Raw genomic sequence first — 16,739 nt, 5'->3', positions numbered from 1 at the left:
ACCCCAGAAGATGTTAGTATAAAGTAGAATCAGTAAACATGCATACAACTCTACTCTTATGATCCGGCATTGTTGTTCCATGTAACCATGTTGCTTTACTTTTGGCTTTCTAATTAACCAGTTGATAAAATTGGCAACAAAGTACTGTTTGAGGTACAAGATTTTAAACCGACTGTTGTAGATTATCTTTGACGTAAATGAAAAAGGTTATTCAGTGTTGACAACCAAAATTGTCCATTTTTTGAAGTTGTCAAAATATAAATGGACCTCACCATTGCGTTCCTTTCGTCGAGATGATTAAATATATATATATGAAACATCCAATTCGAAGTCCAGATGAAGGGGTTATGCTTTCGGAAAAATGGTCCAGATGAAGGTACCCATGGCAGTAGACATGGGCCGCGCCACTAGGGTAGGTCCAGCCCATAAGGAGAAGGCGTGTGACGCAAGACACCAATCGGCATGCATCACACAGTTTCGGAAAAGAATCTTGAAGATAGAGAATGATCTGTTTGGATATGATAGATATTGTATTCCTTGTAAATACTTACCATATAGCCGAATAGATCTAGACCTAACCGACTTGTAACCCTGCCCTCAAGACTATATAAGGCGGGCAGGGACCCCCCCTCGAATTCATTTCATATACAATACAATCCAACAAAGACATATGACGTAGGGTATTACGTCGATCAGACGGCCCAAACTTGTCTAAATCGTTGTCTCTGCGCCTTGTGTCACCATCCAGTTCCTATTACGCGCACCTCCACCGATCATCTACTACCATGGGTATACCCCTCGGTAGACTGCCGATCAGATTTCATCGACAGTGACGCGCCAGGTAGGGGGTGTGCGTGCTGATTCCATGGCCAAGCAGATAGTCACTTTCCCGAGCTCCATGACCTTTCTAGATCTTCACGGTCAGATCCATGACTTGGGTCATTGGCCCCGATGGCAACGGGGAAATCATGGAGGCGGTGTAGGATCACCCTGCGCCGATCATGCCAACATCTACAATAACATCTCCGATCCCGATGCCTCGCCGCTGGGTTAAGAGATCCATCAGCAATGATGATCTGATTGAAGCTATTGATTGGGTCACGAACCACTTAGCGGAATGTCAGCTCCTCATGGATTCAGTCTTAGATCAATCTAGAGCAAGCGCGGAACCTCCTGCACTCCAAGGTCACCATGCCATTAATGCCGAGCGCCCCGCTCGTGCACGTCGTCCGAGATGGCAAGATGAAGATTTGGTGATCATGGCAACTCCGAAAGGGCATACCGTTCAACGCCGACCACTCCCTGCCCCAACTGAGAGCATGTCGAGGCCTTATCCTTTTGGGCTAGTGGGTGCAGATCTGATCTGTCAGGACATCGTGCATCATCTTTTCGCTGACCACGCCGAGCGCAGCCGCGTCGACAACCTCTATTAGATCGACTTCCTTGAGGCCGACCAGCCTGCGCCAATGATAAATATGGTGCAAATCCGAACAGATCTTTTGGATGACACACAACATACAATCCTGGAGGAAAGCCCCGAGCCATACTTCGAGGGCTCTACCAGCACCTGCCCACCTTTCCCTCCAGGCTTTGGGAGAGAGCTCTTCATGGTTAGCCATGATAGCGTTGCTATCAATGGAGAGACCAGTGTCCAACGTCGTGAACGTGAAACCAGGAACGCCGATCACCAACGGCGTTGCAATGAAGAAGCAGAAGATGCCATCCAAGCTACCGGAGGTGCCCCGCCGCCTCTCGCTCGTAATCTCTGTGGGGGTATTAACCCCTATACCCTAACGGCTAGGCTTGGGCCGGCCTAGTCCAGGGGGTCCGGTCCACTGGAAGACGACGCATGGCTCAGCCGATCTGTTTAGAGTCCCACGCAAGGAGTCAAGACAGACTTGGAGATCAAGCAAGATCCTGGTCGGTTAGAATAGGAATCCTTATCTGGCCACCTATAGCAATTGTAACCGATTAGGATTAGTTTCCAGATCTGTAACCCTGCTCCCCAGACTATATAAGGCGGGCAGGGGACCCCTCTAAAAAATATATCTCATTGACATACAACAATACAATCAGACATAGGACGTAGGTATTACGCCTTCACGGCGGCTGAACCTGGATAAAACCTTGTGTCTGTCTGATGTCACCATCTTGTTTGTAGCTTGCGCATCTATCTGCCGACAATCTACTACCTTGGGCATACCCCTAGGTAGACTGCCGACCATATTTCATCGACAGTGGCATGCCAGGTAGGGGGTATGCGTACTGCTCTCCAGGAGAACAAGATGGTCATCATCCCCGGTTCCATGGCCACGCCGAATGGCCTCACGTTCACCATCGGCCAGATCACCTAGACCACTGGCTCCAACGGCTTCATCGCCATGACCCCGGAGGAGGCGCAGGTTCAATCTGCGTCGACCACTGCTTCACCTGCATCGGCTATGGCTCCGACCACGGTGGATCCGGCTCTGACCACGCCAGCATCGTCTTCAGCCACGCCGACAACCTGTCGTCCGCTTCCTCTCTACAAAGGGAGGCAGATCGACAACACCGACCTGCTTGACTCCATCGATTGGGTTAGCACCAAACTTGTCGAAACCCTGGCTCTGGTAAGTTCGATTCAAAGTCAACCCAATGAGCAGGTAACTACTACCCACAATAGATCTACCCGACCGTCTCGGGCCAGTCGTCCTGCATGACTCGGTACGGATCTCATGGTCACATCTACTCCTGAAGGGTGCTCCGTTCGTCGCCAGCCAGCCCCCGCGACGGGTCTCTGGCTCTCCAAGTACGAAGCCTCGATGGAGAACCACCAGGCCCAGTCCTACGGCCTGCGCCACTTCATCAACATGGTCCGGATTGAGGATTATCAAGAAGGATCGGTCCACATAGTTCAAGAAGGTGGCTCAAGCTCCTCGTCCGGCATCGCATCTAATGCCTCCATCCACACCGAGCTCCAGCATCATGACGATGAAGGCGTTGTATATGATCTGGATATCCCAGACCACGCCCCGGGATTTCCACGATTCCCATCCTTCCCACCAAGGCGAGGAGACTTGATCAATGTTGTCAGTAATGATGAACCATCGGCTGTCGGTGAAACAGAACAAGAAAGGCTAGCACGCGAAGCACGCAATATTGACCGGTTTAATCGCTGACAAATCGAAGCCGAGGCAGAAGAGGAGGCCCGATGCATAAGGGTCCAGCCACGTGACCTTAACAATGCCTTTTGACAGGGTGGGGGACAAGCATGTCTTCAGGACTCCAAGCGCCAACGTAGCTGTTGCTATGGCGATAATGCAACGACTACCCAATACCCCGGAAACTTAGGCAGTTTGTGATGATATACAAGCTTACCTAACGGCTACTATGGCCCAGACCGCAGAGATTATAAATCAAGCCCGGGCTCCATCCGTATCAGTGGAATCAAGCCACAGCCGCCAGTACTCAAGTCGCTCACAGCCACCCAACCAACGTGGCTCGCGCAACAACGACCCATCAGACAAACGTCAAGGCAAAAACGGTGGCCATGATGGTGGTCGGGACGACAACCACCGCGACTACAGGGACGACAACCGCCGAGACAACCGCGATAATCGCCGCGATAACCACGATCGTAGGGTTAATCAGGGTGGCAATCGGGATCGCCGTGATGGCAATAACGATCTCTGCCATTACCTCGGAGAACGCGATCTGCGCGATCGCATTAACCAAAGAACCAACGATCATGCATCCCATGAAAGCTATCGCCTTATGGAATATGATATTACCCATGGCCCTCCGGGTTTGAAGCAGTTTACTCCGCACCTTCGCCAAGTCATATGGCCCAAGAACTTCAAGCTCGAAAAACTTCAGAAGTACGACGGCAAGGAGAACCCCGAATTATGGGTCATGCTCTACGAAACCGCATGCAGATCAGCCATGGCTGACGAGCACGTCATGTCTAACTACTTCCCAGTTGCTGTCGGCCATGCAGGCCACCAATGGCTGGTCAGCTTGCCGGCGAACTACTTTGATTCTTGGCAAGAGCTCAAGTAAGCTTTCATCGACAACTTCATTGCTACTTGCGAGCAACCCGGCAACAAATATGATCTGCAGTGGATTCGAGATCGGAAAGATGAGCCACTACGCGAGTACGTCCGGCGTTTCTCGAAGATGCGCATCAAGGTCCCGTCAATCTCTGACAATGAGGCAATTGAGGCTTTCATCACTGGTCTCTGCTTCCATGATGCCCTACGGGACAGGCTCCTCCACAAGAGACCTGAATCAGTCACAGTGCTCCTGGCCACTGCCAAGAAATATGCGGATGCCGACGATGCTAAAAAGATAATCATCGAAGAAGCAGCAAGGGTTCCACGCTCTGACCACCCTCCACACCGCGACGACTACCGCGGCAACCGTGGTCGAAACGACAATTTTGATCGCCGCAACCAGCGCATTGACACCCGCGACCACCGCGACCAGCGTAATCAGCGGCGTAATCGCCGTGACGATTACAGGGGCAAGCGTGCTTGGAAAGACGATGGCGAGGTCAACACCGTTAAGAAAGGTGGCGGACGTCGCAACTACGAAGAAGACTACGTCAAAGCATTGAAAGGACCTTGCCAGCTCCACCACAAGTCGAACCATACCATGGAGAATTGCCGCGTTCTCAAGTCTATCTACACATGTCAACAGGCTCTGGATACGTCTGACAAGCCTAACGACGTAGGGGAACAACGCAACAAGGACAACGATGATGAAGACGCAGATCCCCGTCACAAGTACATCAAGCCAACCGATCACATCCACACCATCATTGGAGGCAAAGTGTCCATCGAGACCAAACGAGAACGCAAGCTGCTCGCCCATGCTTGCTTGAATGTGGCCAACGCCGACAACCTCATCACCGATCTGTGGCTCCCTCCTTGGTCTCACCGCGAGATTTCCTTCAGCAGAAAGGACCAATGGGCCACAATACCTGAGCCAGGACATTTTCCTCTGGTCCTCCATCCTTGTATCAACAGGGTCCAGTTCGATAGAGTGCTGGTTAACGGCGGCAGTTCCATCGATATACTGTTCAAGAATAGTTTGCCAGCCCTAAAGATAACCTAGGCTGATCTCAAGCCATATGAGGCATAGTTCTGGGTGTTCTCCCCGGACAGAGCTCTACACCTCTCGGGCAGATCACGCTACCTGTGCAATTTGGTACTCCAGACCACTTCCGCACCAACTACGTCAACTTCGTGGTTGCTGACTTCAAAGGCACCTACCATGCTATCCTTGGTTGACCAGCGCTCACCAAGTTCGTGGCCATACCTCACTACAGGTATTTGGTGCTCAAGATGCCTACTGAGAAGGGGGTTCTAACTCTCAGGGGCAACGTGTACGCAGCTTACACTTGCGAGGATGACAGCTTCAAAATAGCAGAGGCTCATGACCTCTCTATTCGCATGGCCAAGACCATGCTCGACGCCAAGAAGACGCCAGCCGACCACCTGGAGATCCCAGAGCTCGAGGCCCCACGTAAGAACATCAAGTCCAAAGAGCACAAAACGATCCAGCTGGTCGATGGTGATCCCAGCAAAACGGCCCTTATCGGGGCCAACCTAGATCCTAAATAGGAAGACACGCTCGTCAAGTTCTTGAGGAGCAACGTGAGTGTGTTTGCATGGAAACCCACAGACATGCCCGGTGTACCTTGAAACTTGATCGAGAACTCCTTAAATGTCGACGGCAAGGCCAAACCTATCAAGCAGAAGCTACGACGGTCGCTCGTGACAAAAAAGAGGCTATTAGGGTAGAAGTTACACGGCTTTTGGCAGCCGAATTTATCAAAGTGTATCATCCGGAGTGGTTAGCCAACCTGGTTCTTATACGCAAAAAGAATAATGAATGGAGAATGTGCGTTGATTACACTGATCTCAACAAACATTGCCCTAAAGACCCCTTCGGCTTACCTCGCATAGATGAGGTCATAGATTCAACTGCTGGTTGCGAGTTGCTGTCCTTTCTCGATTGCTACTCTAGTTATCACCAGATCGCTCTCAAAAAGGACGACTAGATCAAGACATCCTTCATCATGCCCTTCGGCGCTTACTGCTACACGACCATGTTGTTCAGGCTCAAGAACGCCGGGGCTACCTACCAACGCGCCATACAGGCCTACCTCAACGACGAGATAAAAGACGACCTCGTCGAGGCTTATGTTGACGACGTAGTTGTTAAAACCAAGGAAGCATACACCCTTGTCGATGACCTCCAATGTACCTTTACAGCCCTTAACACATTCTAATGGAAATTAAACCCAAAGAAGTGCATCTTTAATGTTCCTTCTGGTATACTGCTTGGCAACGTCGTCAGTCACGACGGCATACGCCCTAACCCAGAGAAAGTCAAAGCTGTCTTTGATATGAAGCCGCCCAAAAAGGTGAAGGATGTTCAGAAGCTTACCGGATGCATGGCTGCCCTAAGTCATTTCATATCAAAATTAGGCGAAAAAGGACTGCTGTTTTTCAAGCTGCTCAAAGCTACCGAGAAGTTTGAGTGGTCGGAGTAGGCAGACGCTGCTTTTACACAGCTGAAGCAGTTCCTTACATCACCTCCGGTCCTCACTGCTCCTAGAGAAGACGAAACCCTCCTGCTTTACATTGCGGCAACTAATCGGGTGGTCTCCACTGCCATGGTGGTCGAGCGCGACAAGCCCGGCCACGTCTATAAGGTACAGCGACCAATCTATTTCATCAGTGAGGTACTCAATGAGTCCAAGACCAGGTACCCACAGATTCAGAAACTGATCTACGCCATACTGATAACATCTTGAAAGTTGAAACATTACTTCGATGGATATCGTGTGGTGGTCATGACCGGGTACCCTCTGGGAGACATCATTCGCAACAAAGATGCGAATGGGCGCATCGTCAAATGGGCAATGGAGCTATGCCCTTTCTCCTTGGAATTTGCAAGCCATACTACAATCAAGTCTCAGGCACTTGTCGATTTCATCGTCGAGTGGACAGATTTAAGCACACCTGCCTCTCAGGGGCCCGACGAGTATTAGAAGATGTACTTCGACAGCTCTCTTAACATCAACGACGTAGGAGCAGGAGTCCTCTTCGTATCACCATCCAAGGAGCAGCTCCGATACGTCCTCAGGATTCATTTCCCGGCGTCTAATAGCGCCGCCGAATACGAAGCATGCTTACATGGTCTACGCATTGCGGTCAAGCTCAATGTCAAACGTCTCTATGTCTATGGAGATTCGGCTTTGGTCATCAACCAACTCAACAAGGACTGGGATACGACTAGCGAAAAGATGGATGCATACTGCAAATCTATCAGAAAGCTGGAAGGCAAGTTCTATGGCATCGAGTACACACATGTGGTCTGGGACAAAAATCAAGCAGCAGATGCGCTGTCAAAGTTAGGATCATCCTGAGCCAAGGTCCCACATGGTGTATTTGTTCAAGACCTGCTCACACCTTCCATCAAAGAAGAAGATCCTGCAGTCAACAAGCCTCTAGACCAGCTATTGGTGGCTACGGTTCCGGCGTTTAACACCACCGAACCACCTCCGACCACTAAGGAGCCTGACTAGAGAGTACCTTTCATCAAGGACCTGACAGATGGTAGCGGTTACACCGATCGGACATAAAACGAACGCTTGATGCATCGCAGTAAGCAGTATCTGCTCATCGATGGCAAATTGTGGCGCAAGAATGCGAAGGAGGAAATCTTAATGAAGTGTATAACCTAGGAGGATGGTGAACGTCTCCTAGACCAAATCCACTCTGGCTCCGGTGGCAACCACGTGGCCTCGAGAACACTGGTTGGCAAGGCTTTCCGAGCAGGGTTCTATTGGCCATCAGCCGTAGCCGATGCAGAGAAGCTAGTCCGCCATTGTAAAGGTTGTCTGTTCTTCGCCAAGAGGATCCACGTACCAGCACATGAGATTCAGACGATACCAGCCTCTTGGCCCTTCGCATGCTGGGGACTGGATATGATCGGGCCTTTCAAATCAACTCCTGGGAAATTTACATGCATCTTTGTCCTGATCGACAAATTTTCCAAGTGGATAGAGTACATGCCTCTGGTGCAGGCATCTTCAGAAAAGGCTGTCACGTTCATCGACTAGGTCATCCACCGCTTCGGCATACCCAACAGCATCATCACTGATCTGGGTACTCAGTTCACTGGGAACGCTTTTTGGGACTTCTGCGATGAAAGGAGCATAGTAGTAAAATACATCTCGGTGGCGCACCCTAGAGCTAATGGACTGGTTGAGCGGGCAAATGGTATGATCTTGGACGCACTTAAAAAAAGGATGTACAGGGAAAATGATAAAGCTCCTAAAAGATGGCTCAAAGAGTTACCAGCCGTGGTCTGGGGTCTCAAAACCTAGCCCAGTCGCAATACCAATGTATCACCATACTTTATGGTTTATGGCGCTGAGGCAGTGCTTCCAGCAGATATAGCCTTCAGATCAGCATGGGTAGAGAACTTCGACGAAGACAAGGCCAATGAAGTACGAGAGCTAGAAGTGAATAGTGCAAAAGATAAGCGACTTGATTCTTATATACGTACAGCCAAATACCTCGCTGTTTTACGCAGGTACTACAACAAGAACATCAAGGAGTGGTTCTTCGTGGTTGGGGACCTGGTCCTAAAGTGGAAGACGAATTAGGCTGGTGTCCACAAACTCGCAACCCCATGGGAAGGGCCCTTCATGATCAAGGAGGTTACACGCCCAACATCTTACAGGTTAGCTCATCTAGACGGTACAGACATACCCAATTCATGGCACATCGACAAGCTTAGACGTTTCTATGCCTAACTACTAAGATATGTACTCCTCTTGTACTTTCGATTTAATTCAATAAAGCTATTATGATTTCTCCGACCACTCTAATGTGTCACTTCGAAGTCTATTGTTATTCTAACTCAACCCATTAAAACCGACCACCATTCCTTCTCAGGTTTTTGGAGCAGGCCCTGTCTTCGGTTCTTTCCAATGCGTGTATGAGATCTGCTCTCTACGCTACGGGTGATCGGCAGGTCTCCTCTGGTTTGACTTGTGTGTGTCTACGTGTGCATGAGCTACGCACCTCACACCCCGACCACAAGACAAACCAGAGCCATACAAACCCTTCAGGATGACATGTTGACTAAACTGGTACAACTAAACATAATGTTAACATGTTCTCACTTAGTTACACCAATATGATATCCAAGCTTAAATACGTTTTCTACAAAACAAACAAGCTTATGCTGATATACAGTTACGTTATTACAAGCTTGCCTAAAAAGGACCAAGTTTACAATAACACAACTACATCTTCTTCTACAGCTATAGCCTACACTAATGGCTGGTCGGGGCACGTGGCACCTACTGCTCGCTGGGCCTGACATCGTGCTCAAGTCTCGAGGACTCTTGCACTGGTCGAGCTGAAGAAGATGGCCCCACCGATGCCTGGCTGGTCGAGACCATAGGCTTCACCGGTTGGCTTGAAACTAAAGGCGTTTCCAGCTGACTTGTCAATGGCATTCCCTGTACGGATGACGTCGCACCTCCACATAGGTTAATGTCGCCAATTATTTTCGCCGACAAGTCTAGCTGGGCCATCCGTAGCTCCTCAGCCTTGTCTGGATCTACCTCCTTCGGGTATCCAGCTTCCAGGCGCTTGAGATCGATCAAGGGGTAGTGAGCACGTACCATGCTTAGCACATGTGCGCCTATGTACTCACCTGCCTCCTTCACGAACTCCTGGAACCATCCCCATGCCTTTCGGCATCTATCGACCAGTCCAAGTTGTGGTGTCCTTAGCACGTCCTCTGTAAGCGCTGGATCGATGAGGTTGAGGACCAGCAAAATGCCCGTTGCCACCTCCTGGCACCGGTTTTTCCATGTGTCCTGATCCTTGGTGATCTCTTGGCACTGCGCCTTCCAGCCATCATGGTCTTTTATCATGGCCTCCAGATGCTTCTTGGCATTGACTTTTACAACTGGAAACCGTACAAGCTATTAAAACGTCATACCACGACAAGATAAGGCGGGCAACAAAAGTGAGCAAAGGGGTTTGGAATACTTACTTTTCAGTTCCTCTTTCATCTTGGTCATGTGGTCCCGGAGCTGCGACTGGTCGTGCACCAGTTTTTTGTTGTCCTCCTTCAGGCGGTCACACTCCACGACCGCACGACTATTCTCCTCTTGGAGACGGACCACTTCGGCTTCTAAGCCTGCACTACAGCTGTTACTACCAACAACGCAACAACACTTGTCATGCACTCGTTGTGATAAAGTGACTACTTACTTGTTCTTTCCTGCTCTTTGTTACTGAGCTGGACGACCAGGTTCTGGTTCTAAGACTCTTGCTCTGTCCTCTCATGATTGGTGGCTTCAAGTTGGTGGCGCAAGCATTCCACTTCCGCCGTTAGCTCTTTATTGCTTGCAGTGATCGCCTCGATCTGGTCGAAGCATTTCTTACGGTACCTTGCGGTCTTCATTAAGTCCTGTGTGCAAAAAGATAAGAAAGTTTGACTAGACAGCAAAATCAGGTGGTGAAGCAAGGCATACCTAGACCTCTGTCACCAGTCGTTTCACCGCTCGTTCAACTTTCTTAGTCTCTTCGACCTCTGGGATTTCCTCATGAACAACCCATTGGTCGTTCCGCCAACGCGACACATACACATGTTGTCGCTTGTCATGTGGACGGCCCAGGACCTCCTCTACTTCGTCCTCTTCGGGCTCTTCTTTGGGTATCGGTGCTGGTCTGGAGTTAGCAGCTTCTGCGATCACTATGGCCTTCCCACGGGCTGCAGCATCGACAAATGTGCTCTGTACTCTCGCCTCCGGCCGCTGCTCCTCAGTCTGTTCTGTTATCCTTGGCGTTGAGGTGTTGCCCTCAGCAGGGTTAATGCTTGGAGCACTTGTGTTTGGCTCAGCTCTTCCCTCGACCCCCTGCTCGGGGACTGTTGTCTAACTGCTTGTCTGCTGGGGCCCTAACGGACCTTCTGCTATGGGCTCCTCGATGGCCGGCTACTAGGCAGTCTTCTCTAAAATTGATGGTGGAGCCACACCGCTCTTGGCTAGTTGGTCTGGATTTTCGGTGGACGTCGAACTAGTACATCCGAGATAAGTTCAGAAGGCAACCATATTCAATACAAATTGCTAGCTTACATCAAGATCACAAATACTTACATGTTGGAAGCATGGAATGATATGGCAAAGGCGCGTCTTTTCAGCCGTGCTTGCTCCACGTGCTGTGCGGGTGACACCTGATCTCCCTCTACATCTAGCACCACCGCTGGGCCTTGGTGCTCGACCCCTCCACCGCTTGTCCTTCGCGCTGCAGTGGTCGGCGATGTAGGTCCCACTGGCACGGAGGAGCCACCCTGCTCCAACGACTCTAGTTGCCTCCTCCTCTTTTGAGGGATGAGTCGGAAGATATCTGCATCCTCTCCCTCCTCTATGTCATCGTCCGACAAAGTAAAGATCGCCTGACGACGCTTGCTGGCCGTCGGCCGCTTACCAGCAGCTTTGGCCACTGCCTCCTCTCCAACTCCGAGCATGTCCCAGTTGACGTCCTCGACCCCAACGCTGGTCTGGGTGGTTAGGTCAGCAACTTGCAGCCAATTTACACCAGGGGGTGGCGACACAAACACTATCGCTCTATCCCGACCATTAATCTGGGAAACAAATAGGAGATAACACAGTAAGTTTCTACTACAATATAAGACTACGGGTACAAGGCAAGATGAGTTACCTTTGGGGGAGGTCAGGCGAGTTTGAAAGCATGCTCGATGTCGCTCAATCTAACATAATTTGGATCAGCTAAGTTAAATAGCTCTCCAATTCTGGCTTTGACTTCGTTCTTGTCAAGCGCCTCCGGCCTCGTCCTCATCGGGTCTGCGCTACCTTGGTACTCGTAGCCAGGATGTACCCTCCTCTGGCACGGCTAGATCCATCGGCTGATGAAGCTCCCGACCACGCTCAAACCGTCCAGTTTCTTCCATGGGATCATCCCAAATATTTCTAGAATCTATTCCGGGTGCTCGGGTTTCTCTGACCAGCTTGTCTTCTTCTCCAGAATGAATCCCACGTCGCACAGTGTGATCTTGTTTGGCTCTTCACGGATGTAGAACCATTTCTTATACCAGTCGTCAAGCGACATGTTCCATGGGCAGTGCAGGTACTGGGGCTTCATTCCGTCATGGAGGTTGAGGTACACACCTCTGGCTATCTTTGAGCCGCCGCTTCCTTTCTTCCGCAGACAGAAAAGATGGCGAAAAAATCGAAATGGGGCTGGAAGCCGCCATATGCTTCACAAAGGTGAATGAAGGTGGCGACAAGGAGGATCGAGTTGGGATGCAGATTGCAAATCCCAATCTCATAGTACAAATAGAGCCCCTGAAGGAAAGGATGTACCGGAACCCCAAATCCCTGCTTAAAGAAGTCTTCGAACACCACGATCTCACTTGGTTGTGGATCGGGGTACCCTTCGCCCTTCGGTGCATGCCATCCTATGAGCTCCTTGTTGTGGAGTACTCCCATGGTGACGAGGTCTTCAATGGTCTGCTCGTTGCTTCTCGATTTCCACCACTCCTTCGCCATGACTCCTGCTTTCTTCTGTGCGTCACTTTTCGCCATGAATCTGGCCTTGCTGATGAACGAGGAAACTATGGAGGATTGATTGGTGGTGATTTCGGAGGTATTAGGGTTGGCAAGAGGAAGAAGAAGGCTACGGCTGTGAATGGTAATGGGGTTCAGTAAAAAGTAACTTCCAATTCTATACTGTATTTAACCAAGAGTTCTACCGTTTCGTCTGCCCGAGATTCTTGGGAGACGTGCGCACACGCCGTAGACAGTTGTTTTCACAGCCTCGAGATCTACGCCAATTTATGCGCCTCTTCGTTATCAGTGTATGCGCCTCTTCGTTACCAGTGTGAGAGGGCCCACACTGACGCACCTACTTATAGGTGCCACGCAACAGTTTGCTTAAAAAGACAAGAAGGCAGTATGACGTGCTATACCCGTCTACTTTTTTGACCAGACATGTTAGATTGGATTTAACAGAGCGAGTAAATAAAAAATACACAAAATAATTGTACAAGTGGCATATGGTTTTTCGCCGCACTTCTTGTGCTCAGGGGCTGTTTAGACTACCGTTGTGCTCGGGGACTGTCCAGACCACCGTTGTGCTCGGGGACTATCCGGACCACCGTTGTGCTCAGGGACTGTCTAGACCACCTATTGTGCTCGGGGACTGTCCAGACCACTGTAGTTCTCGGAGCCTATCCAGACCACCATCATGCACGGGGATTGTCCAGACCACTATCGTGCTCAGGGACCGTTCTGATCACTCTCCGAACATTGCTCGGAGACAGCTCTCCTTGGCTACATGTGATTTGTACTCATATACAGTCAAGAGGCATTTATTTGGACCTTGCTACAAGGCTGATACCTCACCTTCCAGCAAGCTCGGGGACTACATCGGTATGATGCACCTGCCGGTGCATCTCGTATCGCTTGTATTATGATTGGATTTTCAACTTAATTGGGAATTCTTTTTAGACCTTGGCACCACGTGCCTGCGTCACCTACTACCAAGGTCAGGGACTAAGTGGGCACACTTCACCTTGCGGTGAATGTGTTTGTTTTATCGACCCCTACGCTCTGACTATTGGCCATAACAACTATTGTACAAGGGTCACTTACATTTCTTTTCAGAAATACAAGTGGGCACACTTGATCAGGAAAGAAATCTTTTTATTTTTTCTTTAGAGCGCCATGCATTCTTCGGACAACCGGAATTTTTGGCTATAATCGTGGTTTACTGCCCTCTGTGCGGACCAGAATACTAGCGTATTTGCTTGGTCGATGTTTCAGCCAGTTGGAGATGACATGAAGACAGACTGCCTTAGCCGAAGAAGATCAAACGGCGTGTCGTAACATAATACATGGTGCTCGAGGACTAACTATGGGGGTATTAACCCCTATACCCTTACGGCTAGGCTTGGACCGACCCAGTTTAGGGGGTTCGGTCCACTGGAAGACGACGTGTGGCTCGGCCGATCTGTTCAGAGTCCCACGCAAGGAGTCAAGACAGACTTGGAGATCAAGCAAGATCCTAGTCGGTTAGAATAGGAATCCTTATCTGGCCAGCTATAGCAATTGTAACCGATTAGGATTAGTTTCCAGATCTGTAACCCTGCTCCCCAGACTATATAAGGCGGGCAAGGGACCCCTCTAAAAAATATATCTCATTGACATACAGCAATACAATCAGACGCAGGACGTAGGTATTACGCCTTCACGGCGGCCGAACCTGGATAAAACCTTGTGTCTATCTTGCGTCACCATCTTGTTTGTAGCTTGCGCATCTGTCTGCCGACAATCTACTACCTTAGGCATACCCCTAGGTAGACTGCCGACCATATTTCATCGACAATCTCCAATAGGAGTTCATCGTGGTGGACAACCAGCAAGTGGAGGAGACGCCGAGCGCCAATCTGGCTGTGGCTATCCATGAGTTGGCTCAACTCCCATCAATGCCGGAGGTACTAAAGATTCTAGCACTGCTTAAAGCAGCTTAGGTCCAAGTCAACGACATCTAGAACCCAACTCTGTCTTATTCGACAGCGACTGCACGTAGTCGTAACCCCCGTAGTTTTCGTCATGATGGGGAGAGTCATTACCATAGTGGCCAGATTGTCCAAGGGGGTTCAGGGGAAATGTTGCCATCAATCCTAGATCACAAGGACCACAAAATCAGCATGGCCGATGAGCTCATAACGCCAACCAGGAGGTTAATCAACCCCCGTGCGGTGATGCCTATGACCGCATCAACGCCAATCTCGATGTTCACAATTGCATTGAGAACAGTCATGCCCAGTGACATCAGGTAGAACTCCAATGCCGACAGCAGTACAACGACTAACATGGCGACCCCATTAGCCTCCGACCACTCCCTGCTATTGAGCCAATGGGAGCTCGCCCCAAGGCTACGAGCTATACAGTGGCCTACAGGTTTCAAGATCTTTAGGGTCGATCCCTACGATGGCAATGCTAATCCCGAGCAGTGGATGCAGCTCTATGAGATCACCGTACGTGCCACCGGGGGAAACAACGACGTAATGGCAAATTATTTGCCTGTCATGCTCTCCTAATCTACCAACAATTGGCTTATGGGCCTAAGGGAGGATTCCATCGAATCTTGGGATGATCTCAAGAAAATCTTTGTTGAGAATTACATGGCAACGTGCCAATAGCCTGGTACAAAATATGATCTGGAGAAACTCCATTAGACCTCTGGGGAACCTCTATGAAGCTACATTAGGCACTTCTCTGAAACAAGGAACACCATCCCCAACATCGGGGACAGCGAGGCCATCTTCGCTTTCACCAGAGGACTCCATCATCATCAGGAGCTGCGCTCCAAACTTTACCGCAAGAGGCCTCAGACCATCGGCGAACTACTCAAGGTTGCAAATTCATACATAGATTTTGAAGAAGTTGATCGACAGTTCAAGGATGATGTTGCTCGTGCTTCCCACTCGCATCGCACCCACGTCGTGATGATGATCGCCGTGAAGAACGGCGTTATGTAGATCATGACAGGCATTATGATGATCACAAACACCGACATAATGATCGCCCAGAGGGATCGAGGACTGCACAGCCACGTCGCCGTCGACCAGAAAACTTCATCAACAATGTAGAGCAGCCACACGCTAAGCGCAATTTTAATGCTACCTACGAAAAGCTCCTTGATGGTCCATGCCCAATTCACAAGAATAGCAAGCACACCATGCGGCAATGCTATGGCATGGCCAAAGCTTTCCGCGATGAACAGCAGAAACGACAGACACACAAGGACGACGAGTCTGATGATGGCAAGGAGGAGGAACATCCTATGGATGCATGACTTGCTTTCCAAGATGCCAACAAGATGATCGCCACAATCTTCGGAGGATGCGCTGCCTCCGAGAGCAAACGCTAGCAGAAGCTCACCGCTCGGTAGGTCATGTCGGTCACCAAGTATGACACAGTCGCTAATCCTAAATATCTATACTGGTCGGAGCATCCTATCACATTCAGTAGGGCCGACCAGTGGGTAGATATCCCCACCCTGGGCATTTCCCACTCGTGCTAGATCCAACCATCCACAACGTGCGGTTCAAGAAGGTCCTAATTGATGGCAGGAGTGCCCTCAACATCCTCTTTGCCTGAGCCCTAACTGAGTTAGGACTCACTAAGGATGATCTCGTTCCTATTGATTCTCCATTCTGGGGTATTGTACCTAGCAGAGCATCCCAACCTTTGGTCCAGATCACCTTGCCAGTCTAGTTTGGCAGCATCCACCAGTTCCATACTGAGTGCGTGCAGATCACCTTGCCAGTCCTCACCCTACGCATCAACGTCTCCACTGCCTACAAATGCGAAAGAGAAGGACTCACCATCGCCGAAGCGATGGACCTCTCGGCCAGAATGGAGGCTTGCATCGCCGACTCTAAGAAGGTCCATACATATAAAAGCTATGACCCGACTAGTGTCATATAGGCTCTGCGATCAAGACGGCGTCGACACCCCTAATTCATGGCGCATTGAACACCTTAGGTGTTTCTATCCTTGAGACGTTCTACTAAAGATATGTACATTTTTATGTATATATGCATTTCAATAATGATTCTATCCGTGATGTCAACAGCAGCGGCGGCCCTATGCTTTCTCCATTTGTTTTCCATATTTTTTTTCTCAAATT

The sequence above is a fragment of the Miscanthus floridulus genome, chromosome 18 (assembly GCF_019320115.1).
Source record: "Miscanthus floridulus cultivar M001 chromosome 18, ASM1932011v1, whole genome shotgun sequence".
Classification (NCBI taxonomy): domain Eukaryota; kingdom Viridiplantae; phylum Streptophyta; class Magnoliopsida; order Poales; family Poaceae; genus Miscanthus; species Miscanthus floridulus.
Note: the sequence above shows the minus strand (reverse complement) of the source record.